The sequence below is a fragment of the Phocoena phocoena genome, chromosome 1, assembly GCF_963924675.1.
Source record: "Phocoena phocoena chromosome 1, mPhoPho1.1, whole genome shotgun sequence".
Lineage (NCBI taxonomy): Eukaryota > Metazoa > Chordata > Mammalia > Artiodactyla > Phocoenidae > Phocoena > Phocoena phocoena.
The window spans coordinates 85,328,760-85,351,082 of NC_089219.1; the positions used below are offsets into that span (position 1 = coordinate 85,328,760).

General features: G+C 36.6%; 1 pseudogene; it reads right to left on the reverse strand.

The window, feature by feature from the left end:
• Positions 1-20,490: 20,490 nt before the first annotated feature.
• LOC136128722 (eukaryotic translation initiation factor 2 subunit 3 pseudogene) lies at positions 20,491-21,905 on the reverse strand (annotated as a pseudogene).
• Between the last annotated feature and the right edge of the window lie 418 nt (positions 21,906-22,323).

A 22,323-nucleotide genomic window follows, 5' to 3' on the forward strand; every position in this document is an offset into this window, starting at 1 on the left:
TGTTTGTTTTCATTGAAGCTATTCCAGCACATTTATCAACCATAAACTGCCCCTCTCTGGCCCTTTTCCCGGTCAGTTATAGCTTTGGAAGTGTAGTGACCAGAACATGTTTTTCCTCAAGGGTAACATTACACTTTCTATTTTCATTCTAATACACTTCTTGGTGATGCCAAGAACACTCTGGCCTTTTTTTTCTGCAGCTACATACAGAGTCTTCAAGACCTGAGACTCCATGGTCCCTTAGAAGCAATTCAATCCAGCCACTATTTATTGAACTCTTAGAGAGGACACAAAAGAAGGAAAGGCTCAGTTTTATCCTCAAGTAGCTACAATCTTCCTGAAGACATAAATTGATGAATACCTTATATAATAAACAATGCAATATATTGCTAATCATCACAGATTAGATTACAAATATAGAAATTCAAAAAAATCTCAGTACTATTATTTTAAAGCAAATATATTGCTAGGTTATAGGAATGATAATGTATAATTATTCAATAAATGGGATATAATAAAATAAATTAGGTGATTTTCTCTTCTAATAGTTGGGGTACAGTGGTGAAATATTTGACCAGGATTTTATCATTATTACACATTCTGAAGGGACATTCAGACAAAGAAAGACTGCTTAATATTAACTAGAACTTTTGCATGCCTAGCCCTGGAGAGTTAAGGCTATCTCACATGTGAGCCAGAAGAATTTCTTTTACATCGTTAGCCTAAGGCCCAAGCCAGAGATGACAAATACTGAGCATGTGTATTCCTCTGCCTCCTAAAATAAATACTAGATCACAGCCTTTTTCTCAGTGAATTTTTCTCAGTTCAGTCCTCCTAGTGGCCATCACCACCAATCAGAAATTAGCACTGAAAACTGATACCGGTTTGTCAGCCTTACCTCAGGTCCCAGCATGTGTTAACTCATATCACAGCCTGGATACAGGGTAAAGCCTCCATCATGTCCTAATAAATTCTTAGGATGCCTTCCATCTTTATGACTCTAACGAGCTCAAATCAGTAATAATTACAGACACTTAATTATGGAAGATCTTCATTTCCAAATAGAAGTGGAAGACATGAGTATAGTCTCAGTCCAATGTGCCAGCTGAGACAAGAAATACATGATGTACTCTGATGATGGGAAAGCTGTTTACTCAAGTAATGATGTATTAAAGGGCACTGTATTAGGGTTCTCTAGAGAAAAGGAAAAAAATAGGATGCATATAGAGCGAGAGAGAGAGATTTATTTTACGAAGTTGACGCCTGTGATTTTGGAGGCCAGCAAGTCCAATAACTGCAGGGTGGGCTGGCAGTCTGCAGACCCAGGGAAAAGTCAGTGCTGTAGTTCAAGTCCTAAGGTCACCTGCTGGCAGAATTCCTTCTCGCTCAAGGGAAGTCAGTCATTGTTCTATTAAGGTTTTTAACTGTTAGATGAGCACCACCCACATTATGGAGGGGAATCTGCTTTACTCAAAGTCCACTGATTTAAATGTTAATCTTGTCAAAAACCACCTTCACAGGACACATCTAGAATATCTGACCAAATATCTGGGAACCATGGCCCAGTCAATTTGATACATAAAATTAACGATCACAGCCACTTATGCTTATTTCTAATTTATAATCTGCAAAATCTGAAATCACTCAGTAGTAAAGCACCTGCACAGCCACAGTAGGTGATTTGGTGATATGTCCTCCCCTCTGGCATTTTTTATTTACCAAAGTTTTCTTTCTGTTAGGTGAGGGAGATCCATACCAAAGAGTGCACAAAATTTAAACTTACAAATGTAACATCAATATTACCTGAAATTTTACAAGCTATTCTCTGTATCCAAAGACATCCTTTAGTAAATGTCATTTTAAAAATCCCATCATCAAAGTGGTGGTCTCATGTGGTCTTATTGTCAAATGTGGATTTAAAAAAAAAAAAAAAAACTCCAAACAGTATGGATGTCAATTTTTTGGCATATTGACTTTTTTGTAAAGTTTTTTCTTTCAAGTATTAACATATAAAAATATTTTTTAGGATAGGATCCAGATCATATAAAGGACTCCTCCAAATCAATAAGACAAAGAAAACCCAACTGGAAGAAAATGTTAAGATATAAAGAAGGCAACTTTACATAAAATGGCTAATAAACTTACCATGAGACAATTGATCAGTGTTCAGGGAAATTCAAATTAAAACCAAAATGAGTAATCATTTCACATTGGAAATACTGTCAGAATTTTTAAATTCTCATAGCATTGAATGTTGGAAAGAATATAGAATAGCAGGAAACCCTGTTTAAAGTAAAACCACATTAGGGAACAATTTAACTATATTGACCAAGATTGAAGCTACACTTGTCTTCTGACCAAACAATTCTACCTCTAAAAAACTCTCACACATATGCACAAAGAGACATGCTAAAATATTTCTAGCAACACTATATTTTGTAGTAGCCAAAATATTCCTTGGAATAGGAGAATAAATTGTGATATTTCCATGCAGTGGGATACTACACAACTCATTAAATGGACTAGATCCACGTATCAATACACTTTAACCTCAGAAATATTATGTTAAATTTAAAAGGTACTTGCAGAATATATATATATATATATAGAATATATATATATAGAATATATATATATAGAATATATATATATATATTTTTTTTTTAACACACACAACTCTATGCATTGTATGCATTACAAGTAGGGAAATAATAAACATTTAATTTACTGGGGAAAGAAGGGAAAAATGAAATTAGGTTAGGGCTTAAAGGGTCTTCAACTAAAATAGGGATTTTTTTTTATTTTAAAAAGAGAATTGAAGCAAATGTGGTAAAATGTTAACATATGCTGAGTCTGGGTAGTGGGTACACGTGATTATTCAAATATTCTCCATATCTTTCTAATATTTAAAACATTTTATTTTTATTTTATTTTCCAAATAATTTTTAAGGTATAAAATTTTTCCTCAGCATTCATGTGCTTGTCTATTTTGAATTGCCAAGGCAAATTTTAGCAAATAGCGGTAAATACAGAAAATAATACTTTCTTTGGGAATTTTGCAAATCAAGCCATAGGTCCAGACAGATAAGGCCATTTCTGTCCTTCTCATAGCTGAACAGCAGTAATTTTCTCCTCTTCAGAGCTCTCTTCCCTCCAGAACCAAGGACCTCTTTTTGTGTTTGTTTTAGTTGTTGCAAATTTCTGCCTCTAAATTCATTGTTTTTTTACTGAACCAACAGTGATTATATTTTCTTTACATCCCTATCACAGCTTCCTGCATTACTTCAAGTCCATCAGTATTGGGTGGATACCAAGGCTCAAGGTTTGACTAGATGACCAGTAAGAAAACTTGGATTCCAGCCTTAGAGTTTACCACTTTGTGGATTATTTACTTAGTTATTCATATTCTTAGGTTATGTTTAGGTGCCTCAGTTTTGACAAGCATAATATGGAAATGATGCCATTTCTAGCAGGGTTGCTGGGGCATTAAAACTATTTAAAAAAGGAAATTTGTTGTAAAAGCACCAAACAAGCCAATCTCCATCTTCTCATTATTTCCTGACTTTGTTCCTTCCATCCCATTGATTCAGTCATTCATTCATTCAATAAAGCACCTACAACGTGAAGAAAACTGTTAAGAACTCAGGAACTCTCAAACATGCCAAGTCATTCTTTTTCACACAGTATATAAGCTAAGGGAAAAAACATAAATCCTTCAGTAGAAATGAAAGGTGTTTCATTCAAGAGGACATTTCAAACAACAAAGTAGACCCTAAAACCACATGAAGTTATAGGTGAGCAAAAAATTTTACAGCTAATAGTAAGTGTTGTGCAAAGAACAAAACATGTCAAGAACAATGTTGTCTGATAACATAGTACCTCATACTGCATTCTTTGACATGGTCAGACTTTGTGATTTAATAAACCAATGGAATTCCCCTCCCAAATTTTACATGATGGCCAATTTTTACTTTCCAAATAAAATCATTAAACTGACAACTAAATCCTACCATAGTCTATTACCAAATTTAATTAGAAGAAGTACATAATTTATGTCTTAGGCCATTTGGACTGCTGTAACAAAATACCACAGACTGGGTTGCTAGAAACAACAGAACTTTATTTCTCAAAGCTCTGGAGGCTGGAAGTCTGAGATCAGCATGCCAACATGGTCAGATGAGGATCCTATTCCAGGCTACAGACTTCTCTTTGCATCCTCACTTGGTGGAAGGAGACTAGGGTGTTTTGTGGGGGATCTTTTATAAAGGCACTAATCCCAATCATGAGGGCTCCACCCTCATAACCTAACTGCCTCCCAAAGACCCCACCTACCAAAACATGACCTTTGGGATTAAGATTTCAACATATGAATTTGGGGGAGATGCAAACATTCAGGCAATGGCAATTATAAAATTAAAAACAATCCTTTCAATGGATGAATTGTTTTCTCGTTTTGGGAAAGCCTACTATGTTGTCATGGGAATGATGAAGTTTCACTTATACAATAAATATGCCTATCATGTTTCAGGAACTACTTTAGGCATTTGGAGTACATCTGTGAACAAAATAAAGGTTATTACCCTCATTCTATATTATGAAACATAAAGTTCATGATAATTAATTTAGCCTGAAATCAAAATTTTCTTTTCACATTGAACCACATTTTCTACTAAAAATAAATACAGACCTCAAATGAGACAAACCTGCTCCATATTTGTAAAACACAAAGGGTCTACTTAAAAGGAAAATGAATTATTCCAACTTAAACAGTAAATTTAAAGCTGAAGACAGCAAACAACATTCAATTGATTGAACATAAAAACTGAAGTTTATTTTTATGATTAAAATCTTGATTGTTTTCACGTCCTTTTATCGTTAACATGCATATTTCTGGCTGAGCAGTTTTAATGACTCAATTGTTATTAGTATTTCTATTGAACCTGGGATAGGTCACTTTCTGATGGTCTATCAAAATATATTTTTTCATAATTATTACTATTACTTCATCCTTTGGTCAACTTGGAAACATTTTTTTAGTCATGTCAGTTTTCTAGGTTAATATTATCTGATTATTTTCATATAGATTTCAGTTTTACAAGTAATCTTGAGTCAACTTATACCTTGTCTAAAAATAATTGGATCAGACTTACAAACTGTTAAAATACATCTATCAGAATTTCCTTAGTTTCCCTAAAATTTATGTATTTTCCATTAACTATTGTGTGGTATGAGTTAAGAATACATCTAGATGTTTAGCAACCTTTGAGTTCTCACCTTACAATTGTCATCAAGAAAGCTTTTCAGAGACGGCAGACAGCAGAAGCAAGAAGAACTACAATCCTGCTGCCTGTGGAACGAAAACCACATTCACAGAAAGGTAGACAAGATGAAAAGGTAGAGGGCTATGTACCAGATGAAGGAACAAGATAAAACCCCAGAAAAACAACTAAATGAAATGGAGATAGGCAATCTTCCAGAAAGAGAATTCAGAATAATGATAGTGAAGATGATTCAGGTCCTCAGAAGAACAATAGAGGCAAAGATTGAGAAGATGCAAGAAATGTTTAACAAAGATCTACAAGAATTAAAGAACAAACAAACAGAGATGAACAATACAATAACTGAAATGACAAATACACTAGAAGGAATCAATAGCAGAATAACTGAGGCAGAAGAATGGATAAGTGACCTGAAAGACAGAATGGTGAAATTCACTGCCATGGAACAGAATAAAGAAAAAAGAATGAAAAGAAATTAACACAGCCTAAGAGACCTCTGGGACAACATTAAATGCACCAACATTCGCATTATAGGGGTCCCAGAAGGAGAAGAGAGAGAGAAAGGACCCAAGAAAATATTTGAAGAGATTATACCTGAAAATTTCCCTAACATGGGAAAGGAAATAGCCACCCAAGTCCAGGAAGCACAGAGAGGCCCATACAGTATAAACCCAAGGAGAACCACACTGAGACACATAGTAATCAAACTGGCAAAAATTAAAGGCAAAGAAAAATTGCTGAAAACAGCAAGGAAAAAGCAACAAATAACATACAAGGGCACTCCCATAAGGTTAACAGCTGATTTCTCAGCAGAAACTCTACAGGCCAGAAGGGAGTGCCATGACATACTTAAAGTGATGAAAGGGAAGAACCTACAACCAAGATTATTCTACCTGGCAATGATCTCATTCAGATTCAATGGAGAAATCAAAAGCTTTACAGACAAGCAAAAGCTAAGAGAATTCAGCACCACCAAACCAGCTCTACAACGGCTAAGTGAGCTTCTCTAAGTGGGAAACACAATAGAAGAAAAGGACCTACAAAAACAAATCCAAAACAATTAGAAAATGGTCATAGGAACATACATATTGATAATTACCTTAAATGTGAAAGGATTAAATGCTCCAACCAAAAGGCACAGACTTGCTGAATGGATACAAAAACAAGACCCATATATATGCTGCCTACAAGAGACCCACTTCAGACCTAGGGACACATACAGACTGAAAGTGAGGGGATGGAAAAAGATATTCCATGCAAATGGAAATCAAAAGAAAGCTGGAGGGCTTCCCTGGTGGTGCAGTGGCTGAGAGTCCGCCTGCCGATGCAGGAGACACAGGTTCATGCCCCGGACCGGGAAGATCCCACATGGGGTGAAGTGGCTGGGCCCATGAGCCATGGTCACTGAGCCTGCGCATCCACAGTCTGTGCCCTGCAATGGGAGAGGCCACAACAGTGAGAGGCCCACATACCACAAAAAAAAAAAAAAAAGAAAGAAAGCTGGAATAGCAATACTCATATCAGATAAAATAGTCTTTAAAATAAAGAATGTTATAAGAGACAAGGACAGACACTACATAATGATCAAGGAATCAATCCAAGAAGAAGATATAACAATTATAAATATATATGCACCCAACATAGAAGCACCTCAATACATAAGGCTAACAGCTCTAAAAGAGGAAATCGACAGTAACACAATAATAGTGGGGGACTTTAACACCTCACTTACACCAGTGAGGACAGATCATCCAAACAGAAAGTTAATAAAGAAATACAAGCTTTAAATGACACAAAAGACCAGATAGATTTAATTGATATTTGTAGGACATTACATCCAAAAACAGAAGATTATACTTTCTTCTCAAGTACGCATGGAACATTCTCAAGGATAGATCATATCTTGGGTCACAAATCAAGCCTCAGTAAATTTAAGGAAATTGAAATCATATCAATCATCTTTTCTGACCACAACGCTATGAGATTAGAAATCAATTACAGGGGAAAAAAAACATAAAAAGCACAAACACATGGAGGTTAGACAATATGTTACTAAATAACCAAGAGATCACTGAAGAAATCAAAAAATACCCAGAGACAAATGACAAAGAAAACACGATGATCCAAGACCTATGGGATGCAGCAGAAGCAGTTCTAAGAGGGAAGTTTATAGCTACACAAGCCTACCTCAAGAAACAAGAAAAATCTCAAATAAACAATCTAACATTACACCTAAAGGAACTAGAGAAAGAACAAACCAAACCCAAAGTTAGCAGAAGGAAAGAAATCATAAAAACCAGAGGAGAAATAAATGAGATAGAAATAAAGAAAACAATAGCGAAGATCAATAAAACTAAAAGTTGGTTCTTTGAGAAGATAAACAAAATGGATAAGCCATTAGCCAGACTGATCAAGAAAAAGAGGGAGAGGACTCAAATCAATAAAATTAGGAATGAAAAAGGAGAAGTTACAACAGACACTGCAGAAATACATAGCATCTTAAGAGACTACTACAAGCAACTTCTATGCCAATAAAATGGACAATCTGGAAGAAATGGACAAATTCTTAGAAAGGTATCACCTTCCAAAACTGAACCAGGAAGAAATAGAAAATATGAACAGGCAAATCACAAGTAATGAAATTGAAACTGTGATTGATTAAAAATCTTCCAACAAACAAAAGTCCAGGACCAGGTGACTTCACAGGCGAATTCTTTCAAACATTTACAGGAGAGCTAACACCCATCCTTCTCAAACTCTTCCAAAAAGTTGCAGAGGAAGGAACACTCCCAAACTCATTATATGAGGCCGCCATCACCCTGAAACCAAAACCAGACAAAGATATTACAAAATAAGAAAATTCCAGACCAATATCCCTCATGAATATAAATGCAAAAATCCTCAACAAAATACTAGCAAACAGAATCCAACAACACATTAAAAGGATCATGCAGCATGATCAAGTGGGATTTATCCTAGGGATGCAAGGATCCTTCAATATATGCAAATCAATCCATGTGATAAACCATATTAACAAACTGAAGAATAAAACCCATATGATCATCTCAATAGATGCAGAAAAAACTTTTGACAAAATTCAACACAAAAACTCTTCAGAAAGTGGGCATAGAGGGAACCTACCTCAACATAATGAAGGCCATATATGGCAAATCCACAGCAAACATCATTCTCAATGGTGAAAAACTGAAAGCATTTCCTCTAAGATCAGGAACAAGACAAGGATGTCCACTCTTGGCACTATTGTTCAACATAGTTTTGGAAGTCCTAGCCATGGCAATCAGAGAAGAAAAAGAAATAAAAGGAATACCAATTGGAAAAGAAGATGTAAAACTGTCACTGTTTGCAGATGACATGATACTATACATAGAGAATCCTAAAGATGCCACCAGAAAAGTACTAGAGCTAAGCAATGAATCTGATAAAGTTGCAGGATACAAAAGTAATGCACAGATATCTCTTGCATTCCTTTACACTAATGATGAAAAATCTGAAAAAGAAATTAAGAAAACACTCATATACCACTGCAACAAAAAGAATAAAATACCTAGAAATAAACTTACCTAGGGAGACAAAAGACCTGTATGCAGAAAACTATAAGACACTGATAAAGAAATTAAAGATGATACCAACAGATGGAGAGATATACCATATTCTTGGATTGGAAGAATCATATTGTGAAAATGACTATACTACCCAAAGCAATCTACAGATTCAATGCAATCCCTATCAAATTACCAATGGCATTTTTTACAGAACTAGAACAAAATATCTTAAAATTTGTATGAGGACACAAAAGACCCCGAATAGCCAAAACAGTCTTGAGGGAAAAAAACAGAGCTGGAGGAATCAGACTCCCTGACTTCAGACTCCACTACAAAGTTACAGTAATCAAGACAATATGGTATGGGCACAAAAACAGAAATATAGATCAATGCAACAGGATAGAAAACCCAGAGATAAACCCACACACCTATGGTCAACTAATCTATGATGAAGGAGGTGAGGATATACAATGGAGAAAAGACAGTCTCTTCAGTAAGTGGTGCTGGGAAAACTGGAAAGCTACATGTAAAAGAAAGAAATTAGAACACTCCCTAACACCATACACAAAAATAAACTCAAAATGGATTAGAGACCTAAATGTAAGACTGGGCACTATAAAAACTCTTAGAGGAAAATACAGGAAGAACACTGTTTGACATAAATCACAGCAAGATATTTTTTGATCCATCTCCTAGAGTAATGGAAATAAAAACAAACATAAACAAATGAGACCTAATGAAACTTAAAAGCTTTTGCACAGCAAAGGAATCCATAAACAAGACAAAAAGACAACCCTCAGAATGGGAGAAAATATTTGCAAATGAATCAATGGACAAAGGATTAATCTCCAAAATACATAAACAGCTAGTGCAGCTCAATATTAAAAAAAGAAACAACCCAATCCAAAAATGGGTAGAAGACCTAAACAGACATTTCTCCAAAGAAGATATACAAATGGCCAAGAGGCACATGAAAAGCTACTCAACATCACTAATTGTTAGAGAAAGGCAAATCAAAACTATCATGAGGTATCACCTCACACCGGTTAGAATGGGCATCATCAGAAAACCTACAAACAACAAATGCTGGAGAGGGTGTGGAGAAAAGGGAACCCTCTTTCACTGTTGGTGGGAATGTAAATTAATACAGCCACTCTGGAGAATAGTATGAAGGTTCCTTAAAAAACTAAAAATAGAATTACCATATGACCCAGCAATCCCACTACTGGGCATATACCCAAAGGAAACCATAACTCAAAAGACACATGCACCCCAATGTTCATTGCAGCACTATTTACAATAGCCAGGTCATAGAAGCAACCTAAATGCCCATTGACAGACGAATGAATAAAGAAGATGTGGTACATATATACAGTGGAATATTACGCAGCCATAAAAAGGAGTGAAATTGGGTCATTTGTAGAGATGTGGATGCATCTAGAGACGGTCATACAGAGTGAAGTAAGTCAGAAAGAGAAAAACAAATATCATATATTAACGCATATATTTGGAACCTAGAAAATGGTACCGATGAACCGGTTTGCAGGGCAGAAATAGAGACACAGACGTAGAGAACAAAAGTATGGACACCAAGGGGGGAAAGTGGCGGGGGCTGGGGGGAGTGTGATGAATTGGGCGATTGGGATTGACATGTATACATTCATGTGTATAAAATGGACGATTAATAAGAACCTGCTGTATAAAAAAATAAATAAAATTAAGTTAAAAAATAAAGCTTTTCTCTATCTGTGCTTTATTTAAAGGAGATATCTCCATTTCTCTAGTGCAATTTTTAATACTTTTACTTTAGGCTTAAACCGAGATACATAAATGCCTAAGACAGCCAGAAAGGTGAGACAAATGAACTGCTCATGAACTTAGTCTATAAGATAGTAGGAAATTATAGGGGCTACAGCAGAACTGGAATACATATTCCTTCTAAAGATATTTAAATATGTACGATTTTTCTGTGTGTGACCAAATCAAACACATCTGCAGATATTGCCTGCAGGTCTGCAGTTTGCTGACTGCTTGCCTAGATTACTATAATATTCTTGACGTACATTAGCCTGACATAAATCCTCAGGTTCTAATTACTGTTACAGAAAATGAGTACTATTAAATAACCCGTAAAGGTATATTTTATTGTTCTACTACTATGCTAGCTACTATGATTAATCAAAAGAAATATAAGATGTGGCTTCCCCCCCTATGGAATAAGAGAAAGGAGCAATTATTTGGCACCTGCTATGTGCAAAGCACTATGTAAATAAAAAAGAAATAGTATTTCTTTTAATTGTCACAACTTCACAATTAGCTGTTATTTGTTTTACTCATTCATTCAACAAATATTTATTAAGTGCATCCACATACTTAGTACTTTGCTAAAGAGTAAAATTTTAAAGATGAAGGAAATGAAAGGCCGAAAGTTTAGGGAATTTGCTCAAAGCCCAGGATTCAACCTCAAGCCTTTCTGAGCCCATGGTCTTTTCCCCAAAGGAAAGTACAGAGGAAGAGTATGAGCTTGGAGTGAATCTGACATGATTTTGAATTCTACCCTAGCACTTTAGAGCAACATCTCTTTCTTTCTGTGTTGCACTTCTTACTGTCTCTCTCAGAGTATTGTGGCAACAGAAAGGGCTTTATAACCAGTCCTGGTTTTTGGATGGATAGAGAAAACTTTCTGAAATTGTTTTCTCATTGTGCAAAAGTCATTGATTCTGTGATACTTCCTGTGTAACCATATCAAAGAACTCCTTGCCTTATGGAGACTAAGGTTTTGCTATTTAACTATTTCTAGCATACATGGATTAAGCTGTTAAATCTGTAACCTTACCATTCCTCTCCTATTTGCATATATATGTATAGATAGATATACATATATCTGTTGTTATCAGTAATGAGCTGGCCATGAATAAATAGTTTTGGTTTTGAGGTTATTATTTCATGACTAATATAATAGAGTCAGCTGTTTTTAATTGAGATGTTGGTATATTTTGGAGTACACTAACTATTAACCATCAACCAAACTGTTCATTTCTCCCTTGTACTGGCAGGAGCTTAACTAAAGACCAGGCGTTCCTTTAAGGACAGAGGCTAGAACTCCTTTCACTTATTTTAATCCCTCACAGCACAGGGAGGGGAGTTGATGAATGAGCAAGTGCGGGTGTAGATAAAAAGGCTAGTCCTTCTCCAGATGGTCTCTAAATTTGAACAAGTCATTTTTTAAGGGAAGCCCATATCTCAGGGATTCGTTTTCTCTCCTGTTTGACAAATATCAAATGTCTCAGGACATGATGACGTGCCCTGGCATTCAGTCAAGGTTTGATGGATGGGGAGAGGTGAATATATGTTTGGAATAGGAACACTTGTAATTGAATGTTATGTTGCTGTTAGTCAAGTTCTGTGGCTTAAGCATTAAAGCAACTAAATAAAAATCTTAATACCAAAGTGTCACTTTAGGAAATTATCTAAAAACTTTTTCTAGGAGAAAGGAGGATACATTGCTATTTCACCCACCAGGGGAATTTGGTAACACTTGCACTTCAATTTTTATCAGTCATTATTTTCTTGATCATACTTATATTTCTTAATGTAGCATCCAGTTTATATCCTCAAGGGTGCATTTAATCTGGTTTATATTGAGCTAATTGGCAATTTTACTCGTGTTGACCTTATCTCTCATCTGCAACTGCTATTTGCAACTATCTCTTTGAACGCTAAGCTCTTTGGATAGTGACCCCGATTTTGTCTATTAGCTTTTCACGTAGAGAAGAATCGACATTACTGCATTGGGAAAAGTATAACTGCCCTCTGCCCATAGTCATTCCTGTGGGCCTCATACAATGCACTTGATTCATTTTTTGTTCTGGCTTTGCCTCTCTAGAGTGAACCCATAAAAGCTGATTTGCCCTGAGCTAATTGAGCACTAACACTGCTGGAACCTTCACATCTTCTATTTCATTTAGCTTTGGCCCCATAGTAGGCTTTAAGTCTTTTCTTCCTATATGTGTACTACAGCCATACTGATGTACATAGCTTCTTCCAAAACTCACTAAGCAATTTCCCAAGATAATAACTAACGTTATTAAGTTCTTGTCATTTCATCTTCATAACAATCCCAAGAAGTAGGTATTCTTCTTCTTCTTATACCATGTTCTTAACCACTGCTGTGCTTGCAGGGCCGCTGTCTCAAGCCAGCATGCCTTCACATACTTTTCTTCTGTTCTTCAGTCGGTACTGCACTTATTCCTCCTCCACAGACTTGCAAGCTTCTACTTAACCTTTAAGAGCCATTTCAGATGCTTTGTGAACTCTTTGAATCCACCGCAAATATTCGATCATTACTTTTTTTGTGCTGGAACTATACTACCAACCACAAAATTTTAGTATTGCTCATCTCACACTTCACTGTTTTCTTTACATATCTGCTTCCCTTGCCAAATGATAATGACTTTGAGAGCAGGAACTTGGATTGTTTACCTTTAAATTCTTGTCTTATATGCCCAATAACTGGCATATCTCAGGGTTACTTTCTATCCACTGCATTGCTTCTCGAATATGAATCATAATTTCCTATTTCTTTGTATGTCTAGTCATTTCTTTATTGAATACTGGACATTGTTGCTAATACATTGCAGAGACTCTCTTCTGTCATCTTCTTAGGATGAGTATAAATTCTTGTGTCACTAGACAGTTCAGTTGCTGGCTGGTCCCTGTGTACTGGAGTGATTGGGTTTTATGTTTTGTTATCGAGATCTATGCAAAGTTTAATGTGTTTCCCAAATGTATCAATATCCAAACTCTGTCTTCTATGCAGATCTGTTGCATTTAATCTTTAGGCTTTGTTAGGGAGGGTTTAGGGTGGGCCTTACTTTAGGTTGTGGCCCTTAGCCCTAAGGTCTGGCCTTTCCTGTGTCTCAACATCATGTGAAAGTGTTATCAAGGTGTTAAGATGATTTTTCCACCCTGGTGGGCCAGAATTGCAATGTTCCCTGGCACTGTTCTTCCCACAGATGCCCGTCATCTAGCTCTACTCTCTAAAGGAATCTTAAGTTGTTAAGTAGTTTCACCCTACACATCTATAGCCCAATCCTCAGCCACAAATTCATAGGGGACAGCACACAGAGAATTCTGGAGCCTCCATTCTGCATAGTTCCCTAACTTTGATGCCTCATTCTGCATAATCCAGACACTTAAGTTGACTCAAACTTTGATCTCAAACTCTTTAGCTCAGTGACTTGCCACCACAATTTTCTCAGATACCAGCTCTCTGCACCATTATCAGAAAATTGTCTGGACAATGGTGAGTTTCATCTCTTATTTCCTTTGTCCTCCAGGATTACAGTGTTGTGCCTGCTGTTATCCAATGCCTGGAAAGAGTTGCCTCATATGTTCTTTCAGTTTTATAGTTGATGATGGCAGAAGAAGTAGTCTGGGATCTGTTATAACAGCACAGTTATAACTGCGCACAGTAGAGGCAGAAATCTACTCTCTTCTTTATATCCCCAGCACTTCCCACAGTTGACCCTTGAAACATGTGGAGGTTAGTGGTGTCCACCCTCCTCATATTTGAAAATCTTCATATAACTTTATGGTTTTCCTTCTGTTACCTGTGGTTCCACCTCCAGGATACAACCAACTGTGGATTGTATAGTACTATATTACATATATTGAAAAAAATCCACATATAAGTGGGCCTACACTGTTCAAACCCCTGTTGTTCAAGGGACAACTCTATCCAGCAAATAGTCTCTAACACCAATAAATCTTTATTTAACAAAAGATTGACAGACTGATACTTTTCAATGAGTTATACTAATCCAGTTAAGTAATATTTTTATTATCCTATGAGATCTCCAAAATAGATTTTATTCTGATATAAAATTAATTTACTAAAATTAATAGGGGATGAGGAGAGAATTTTCTCTGGGAGTTTTCAGTTGCTTCCATTTATTTATAACTAACACAACTTTCTAGTCCTTTGATGATAAATAGATAAATACTCAGGCAAATTATAGTGAAAATCTAGGTTAACAGGAGTGCCTCAGAGAATGGAATTATCTATTAATGTAATTTTCCCACCTTGTGAGGGTTAACAGAAAATCCTTCTGTTTTGTTACTTATTATTGAAAATGTCTATGAAATAAAGCAATTCACTTTCCTTTAGACGATGTAGCCTTTTAACATACAGCAAATTTGAGACAGCTCTTCCTTCAGTGCCTTTGAATGTCAATCCATGCTGTCCAGTCTAGACCTGGAACAAGTTCACAGAAGGAAGAAAATATCTAGGCAGCTCCCCTAAATTATGACTTCACCAAATTCTGATCATACACAACATAGGCCCTTTTGGAAAATGAATAACACTCTCCTACCAGGTTCAAGTGTGATTCCAGAGACAAATGAATATCCTCTCACAACATCTTTTATAAACAAGATACAGTCTCCAACCCCAGATTTTGTAGAACAAATTGAAGGAACACACAGTTCCTTCCCCTGTTTCTAGCTAAGATCAGAGGAAAAGCAATACCCCAGTTCTCTGAGATTCTTGAACTGTCTCATGATGCAAAGCTGCAACTGGAGGAATCCTGGACCAGCTCCTGAGAAGTGTCCCCATGGTGCTGCACTTTGTCTCTTTTCATTTACAGCCCTCACAAGCAAGGGAGCCAACCAATCACTTTGCTGGTTGAAGGACAAACCTTGTTCCCTTTCCTTATTTATTTATTTATTTTAAAATTTATCTTACTTGAGATTTATTTGACTCCTTGAATTTGTGAATTGTATCTTTCAACACTTCTGAAAAATCTATCATTATTCTCTTCAGATATAGCCTCTGTTACATTTTATTTTTCTCACATTCTATTCTCCATGATTCTTTATCTTTCTTTTATGTTTTCCATCTGTTTATATTTCCTGGATGCAGTCTGGATATTTCTTCTGATCTACATTCCAACTTATTAATTCTCTCTTTAGCTAATACAAGCTGCTATCAAATGCATCCACTGGGTGTTTGTATTCACTGCAGTGTTACTCAAAGTGTAATTTTCAGAGAAGCAGCACTGGTATCATCTGGGAGCTTGTTAGATATGACAGTTCTTGGGCCAGACTTCAAACCACCTAAGTCAGAATCTATGAGAGTAGGGTCCAGGAAACTGTTTTGACGTGTAACCCAGTGAATTTTTATACATGTTAAACTATAATATGCAGCCATTTATAATATCTTTTTAATTTTATAAATTCTATTTGATTAATTTTAAAATGTGGTTGGTAATTCCTTGTTTTCTGTTTCCTGGAACATTTCTTTAAATTTGTCTTTTATTTCTTTTTATTGTTTTAATAAATTTATTTTTATTTATTTATTTTTGGCTGCATTGGGTCTTCATTGCTGCGTGCAGGCTTTCTCTAGTTGTGACGAGTGGGGGCTACTCTTCATTGTGGTGCACCACGTGGGCACAGCAGTTGTGGTGCACAGGCTTAGTTGCTCCGTGGCATGTGTGATCTTCCCGGACCAGGGCTCGAACCTCTGTCCCCTGCATTGGCCCTTGACCACTGCACCACCAGAGAAGTCCCTGTCTTTTACTTCCTTAAACATAATAACCATATTAGTTTTCTATTCTGAGGACCTGTTTCTGCATTATGCTTTTTCCATGGGTTTCATGCAAAGTGCCATATTTCCTCCTGAACTTAATGTTTTTTTGTAAAATGCTCTTTTTTCTTTCAAAATTGTTTCTGGGATGAAGGTGTACTCCCCCAGAGATAAGCGGCATTTTTGGTGTGACATTTGTAAGGGTACGTTAGACTTACAGAGTGTTTAGATCTACAGAACCACTTGTGTGGGCTACCAATACATTTGAGAGCTAGCTAGTGGTTAAAATTTCTCAGAAGCAATTTTTTTTTTCTCCTGATCTGATTAGTTGGATGACATATTTCCATTCAGTCCCCAGAGGCTGGAGGAAGGTGGAATTACTTCTGATTACAGTGAAGATCTATCTCTTAGAGTCCCTTTATGTAGATGTGCTCTTTAATTAGACTTCCCACCTTGTATGAGCCTAAGGCTTATTCTGCTATTGCCCAAGCTCAGGCGCCCACATAGTTCAAAGCTCAAAGTCACCACTTTCAGCAAATGACCTCAAAGCAGCAACAGTGCTTAATTTTATTTATATTTTAGTCTGATAATTTATACTATTTTATCAGTACTTCCATGTATTTAAGGTCACATATGTATGATACACACACACACACACACACAGTGGTATGCCGGAGCTGACTTCTGCTCTCAAGATTGAATTCTTAACATCTCTTAACATCTCTTCCCAGGTATGCATTCAGTGACATCACGTTGGTACTTTGAATGCGGCTATGATGGGACTGTTCACACCATGAAATTTGACAAATACAATAAATTAGGGTGCTTTTTTTCTAGAAAGCCAGCTGTTAAATATTAAACAGCCCATAGCAATATACATATACAGTCCAACATTTTTCTTGTGTTTTTCAGGAGGATCTGTCTATCTAACAAATGGAACTGTCATTGCTCTCTCCTCCCCACTACTGCAGACCTTGCTTTCACGGGAGACCCACTGTGTATATCCAAGATATATGCTGGGCTTCTTTTGCTTCTCCTAGCTCCTCATTAATAAACATTCCAAATAATTCAACTCCAGATCAAGACTCTCCTTTTTTGGTTTCCAATTATTTAAACTTTAGTCTTCAAAAATATCCTGTAAGGTTGTTATTATTGTTATTTCTCTGTTTTGTAGATGAGGAAACTGAGGCCTGGAAAGATTATGTAACCTGATAAAGTTTACACACCTAGAAAGGGCTAGAAGTGAGTTTCAAACTCAGGCCTAACTCTAAAGCCATCCTGCCTCAACTGACTCTGTCTTTTCTGTTCCCTAAAACCAACTAGTCTTTCACAATTCATCCCTTCCTCCCTAAGTAATCTTTTCTTCCTCCATAGTCTTTTTTTTTTTTTTTTCTTTTGCGATACGCGGGCCTCTCACTGCTGTGGCCTCTCCCGTTGCGGAGCACAGGCTCCGGACGCGCAGGCCCAGCGGCCATGGCTCACGGGCCCAGCCGCTCCGCGGCATGTGGGATCTTCCCGGACCGGGGCACGAACCCACGTCCCCTGCATCGGCAGGTGGACTCCCAACCACGGCGCCACCAGGGAAGCCCCCTCCATAGTCTTTTATAATATCTATCTTTCTTCCTTCTGTTTCAAAATGATAATTTTCCAAAGTGTTTTCATGAAAAATAAAGTGAGGGGATGTTCTGGAGTCAATTTATTCTTGGAAATGATGACTATTATAGCCTCCTTTTTATAGATCCATAGGTACACTAACATATCAAGAACTCTAAAGAGTACTTCAAAAAAAAAAAAAAAAACCTCTTTAAGTATATCAACTGCTTCCTGGTCAACTATCTCTTTAAACTCCAAAATAACTACATGGAACATCCTTTTTATTTTATTTTATTTTATTTGCCACAATGCATTTCTGGAAACTGAGTTATAAAGAAGCTTTGGAATAATGTTGTGATTTGGATGCCGTATTCTTAATGAAGGACTTACAGTCAAATAAATTATAAATATGAACAATAATCTTCCTATAAAGCAAAAGTACCAAAATAAGATTTCGTAGAATTTTAAAATACTAAAATGGTACAAATAGACTGCATATTTGATTATTGAATAGACACCATTGTACTATAAAGAGAATTCACATCTCATGAAATATGCAATCCTGCTGTCTCATAAATTTGATCTGAAACTAGTATTCTGCCATAATAAATACGACTAAACTTTCAAAGTGCTGTTGACTTCTAGGATATTCGAAGGACTTGAGACATTGGTGGAAGCTCCTAAGGGGGACAAGTGTGTTAACATGGCAAGTCATAGATAATGAATATTGCCTTTACTTAATTTATATTTTAACTATTGGTATTGCAACTCTATAATTTTCTTTTTCCTATAAATGTATAGCATATCAAATCTGTCCTGGTCTTTTGTGGGCTTGATATACAAGCTATCATTTATCATACTGATGCTATTGCAAAATATATTCTGACTTTCAAACAATCAACTAAGAGATAAGCATTGGAACTTGACACTCTGGGGCTGCCTACCCCAAGATAAAGTAGAACAAGCTGATTGGTCCAAATGCATACTGAAATCAGATTCTATATATAAGTATGTATATATTCCTATAGGAGCTTATTTGCTTGAAAGTTACTTTCTTCTTATAAAAGTTGATAGGTGACTTTTGTTAACTGAACCTATTGCTCAATTAAGATTTTACTATACTTTGAAATATTGCCAATGCAGCTAACATTTTGAGAAACTGGGCTAAGATTATCCATCTTTCATCTTCTTAGACTCTATTAGGACATTACTTCCCTACTCATGTTTCAATTATTTGACCTTGCTATGTGACAAATTAACCTAGGCATCTGAGGATTGTTTGTCTGAGAAAGGCTTTATTGCTCCTTCACTTTTGTAGGGTAATTTTGCAGGGTACAGAATCTTAGGTTGGTGGTGTCTTTTCTCCACACTTTAAATATTTCACTCCACACTCTTTGCTTGTGTGGTTTCTGAGGATAAGTTAGATGTAATTCTTATCTTTTCTCCTCTACAGGTAAGGTTTTTGTCCACCATCTGTCTTCTTTAAGGACTTTTTCTTTACCTTTGATTTTCCTGTCATTGGAAAATGTTTTGCCCAGGTGTAGTATTTCTGGTAATTTTTCTGCTTGGTGTTCTCTGAGCTTCCTGGATCTATGGTTTGTTGTCTGACATTAATCTAGTGTACTTCTCAGCTATTATTGTTTCAAATGTTTCTTCTGGTATTTTTTTTCTTCTCCTTTTGGAATTCCCATTATGCCTATGTTACATCTTTTGTAGTTGTCCCAGAGTTCTTGGATATTCTGTTCTGATTTTTTTCAGTCTTTTTTTTTCATCTTTGCTTTTCAGTTTTGGAGGTTTTTACTGAGATAGCTTCAAGCTCAAAGAGTCTTTCCTCAGTCATGTCCAGTCTACTAGTAAACCTATCAAAAGCATTATTCACATCTGTTACATTATTTTTTATCTGTAGCATTCATGTTTGGCTTTCTTTCTTAAACTATCTCTCTGCTTGCATATTTTTCAGTTCTCCTCCTCCTTCCACTTCTCAAGTGAGACAAGATGGCTAAAAAAAGGCTGGAGTTGTGTATTTTCCTTTTCCCATGTCAGTTAGGCACTTATAAAACCCTAGCAGGTTAGGCTCTGGTTAAATAATTTTTCTTTTTTTTTTTCTTGAAAAAATAAGAGAAAAACTTTATTTCAAACAGGTTCAGTGGTATGTATGCTATAGCAAAGTCTGGTTGTAATAGCAGTTTCATTTCAAACCTGAATTGATGTACAAATGTGACACTGTTTAATGATCAATTACTGATAAAATGTGGATTAAATCCATCAACGTGCCAATTCTGACATTTATTATAGACCCTATTTTTTATTTTAGTAGTAGAGGCTAATTTTCATCAGAAGAAAATGAAAACAACCTTATGGCTTCTACTAAGGTAATGAGCTGTATCCCCAGTATTGCTTTGAAATTTTACCCCTAGGTTGTTAAGAGAAATTCTGACTTCATCCAAATGTATTATTTAACTGATAATCTTCAGTCATCATCTACTAGTGGCTTGATTGTTACTCCTCTTCTTATCTGACCCTAACCAATTAAACGCCAGTGTTTCTCAACTCTCTGGCTAAGGGCTATTTTTTCTCCCACTTCTGTGCACACAGGATTGGTGAGAACAATTTTACCCAAATCAGCCTTGACTGCCCCAACTCTTCCTCCTGTTGAAAGGGATCCTGTGTTCACCATAAGCACTTCATTCTTAGATAGCTTTTGACCCTTTGCTGCTTTTTTGTCTCCTGCCATGTGTACACCAAGAAGTCGTCTAAGTAGGAAATAGGAAATTTCCAATTCTGTGAAGATCTCTGGTAAAGCTCCAACTACACCAAGTACCTGCCCCACCATTCTGTCAGCCCAGCACAAAGTGGGGTGAATTTTTCTTCCAACTCCAATAAGACCCCCTGGAGCAGCATACTGAAGATCATTTTTTTCCTCAAAAGTAATACAATTTTGGAAAAGATTGGTTTACACGAGTTTTCCTTTGCTATCTTTGGAAACAATACCAGGTCTGACTTCTATCTCCTGGCCCACCTTTAATACTCCTTTTAAAATACTACTACTAGCCACACCACCTTTAAGGTCATCAAACTCACAGCCAGGTTTGGTGACATCAAAGGACCTAATAACAGTAAGCTGGGGTTCTGAAGTAAAGTCTCTTAGAGGTACTGGAATTTTCTTAATGATATACTCACAGACAACTTCAGTATTATATTTCAGATGAGCAGAAATTGGAATAATAGGAGCTCCTCTTGCTACTGTACCTTGTACAAATGCAAGGATCTGTTCATACTGTTCTTTAGCCTGACTTTCTTTTACCAAATCAATTTCATTCTGCAGAATCAAAATATGTTTCAGCTTCATAATTTCTATGGCAGCCAGGTGTTCAGAAGTCTGAGGTTGAGGACAGGATTCATTACCAGCTATTAACCGAAGAGCTGCATCCATCACTGCTGCACCATTCAGCACAGTAGCCATCAAAATATCATGGCCAGGACAGTCAACAAAAGAAACATGTCTGACTAGTCTGAAGTTCCCTTTGGTCCATGGAATGTCTATAGGAAACTCATCAGGTATACTACTTCCACAAGATCTGTAACATTCTGGCTAAGACAGTTTGCCTCATTAAGTTTGTAAATCTTGGCATTAGCCTATCCAAGCTTGATCATAATATTTCTTTCTAGCTCGTTTTTGAAACTGACAGTGTGAACTCCAGAAATAGCTTTCACAAAGGTAGATTTTCCATGGGCAATGTGACCAAGTGTACCTATATTAATTGTGGCTTGTCTGCTGATAACTTCATGCGAGAGTGGAGTCAACCTGGTAACATCCAGTGTGGTGAGATCTTGGCGAGAAAGATGTTGCTGCCCCAGAGTCACACCAGCCTCGCCCCCCGCCATCTAAGGACAGATCTTGTTATGAAGAACAGAATGCTCTGACATATCTCAAGATGGTTCCTTTACCCCTCGTCCTGCCAGAAGCACAAGGAGATTTTTCTTCGATATTCACTGTGAGAACTTCTAAAGGTAAAACTCACAAAAGGTCAAGCTTGTAAAGGTAAAACTCACAAAAGTGCGGGGACCCCCTTATGACTGAATCTTCCTGGAGTTTTTAACTCTCAGAGGTTGTCCACACTGAGCCTTCAGCAATTCATTGATTACATTTTAGGTTTCCCTACCCTGATGGTACTAGTTCCCGTGAGGTGGCTGCTCGTGAGTTTCTGTGTTGGTAAGTTCTGATTCTATGTGCTTGCCTTCCCGTCTCTCAATTGGAGGGGCACAGCAGTTTGCCCTGCGACTTCACTTCTCTTATGGATCT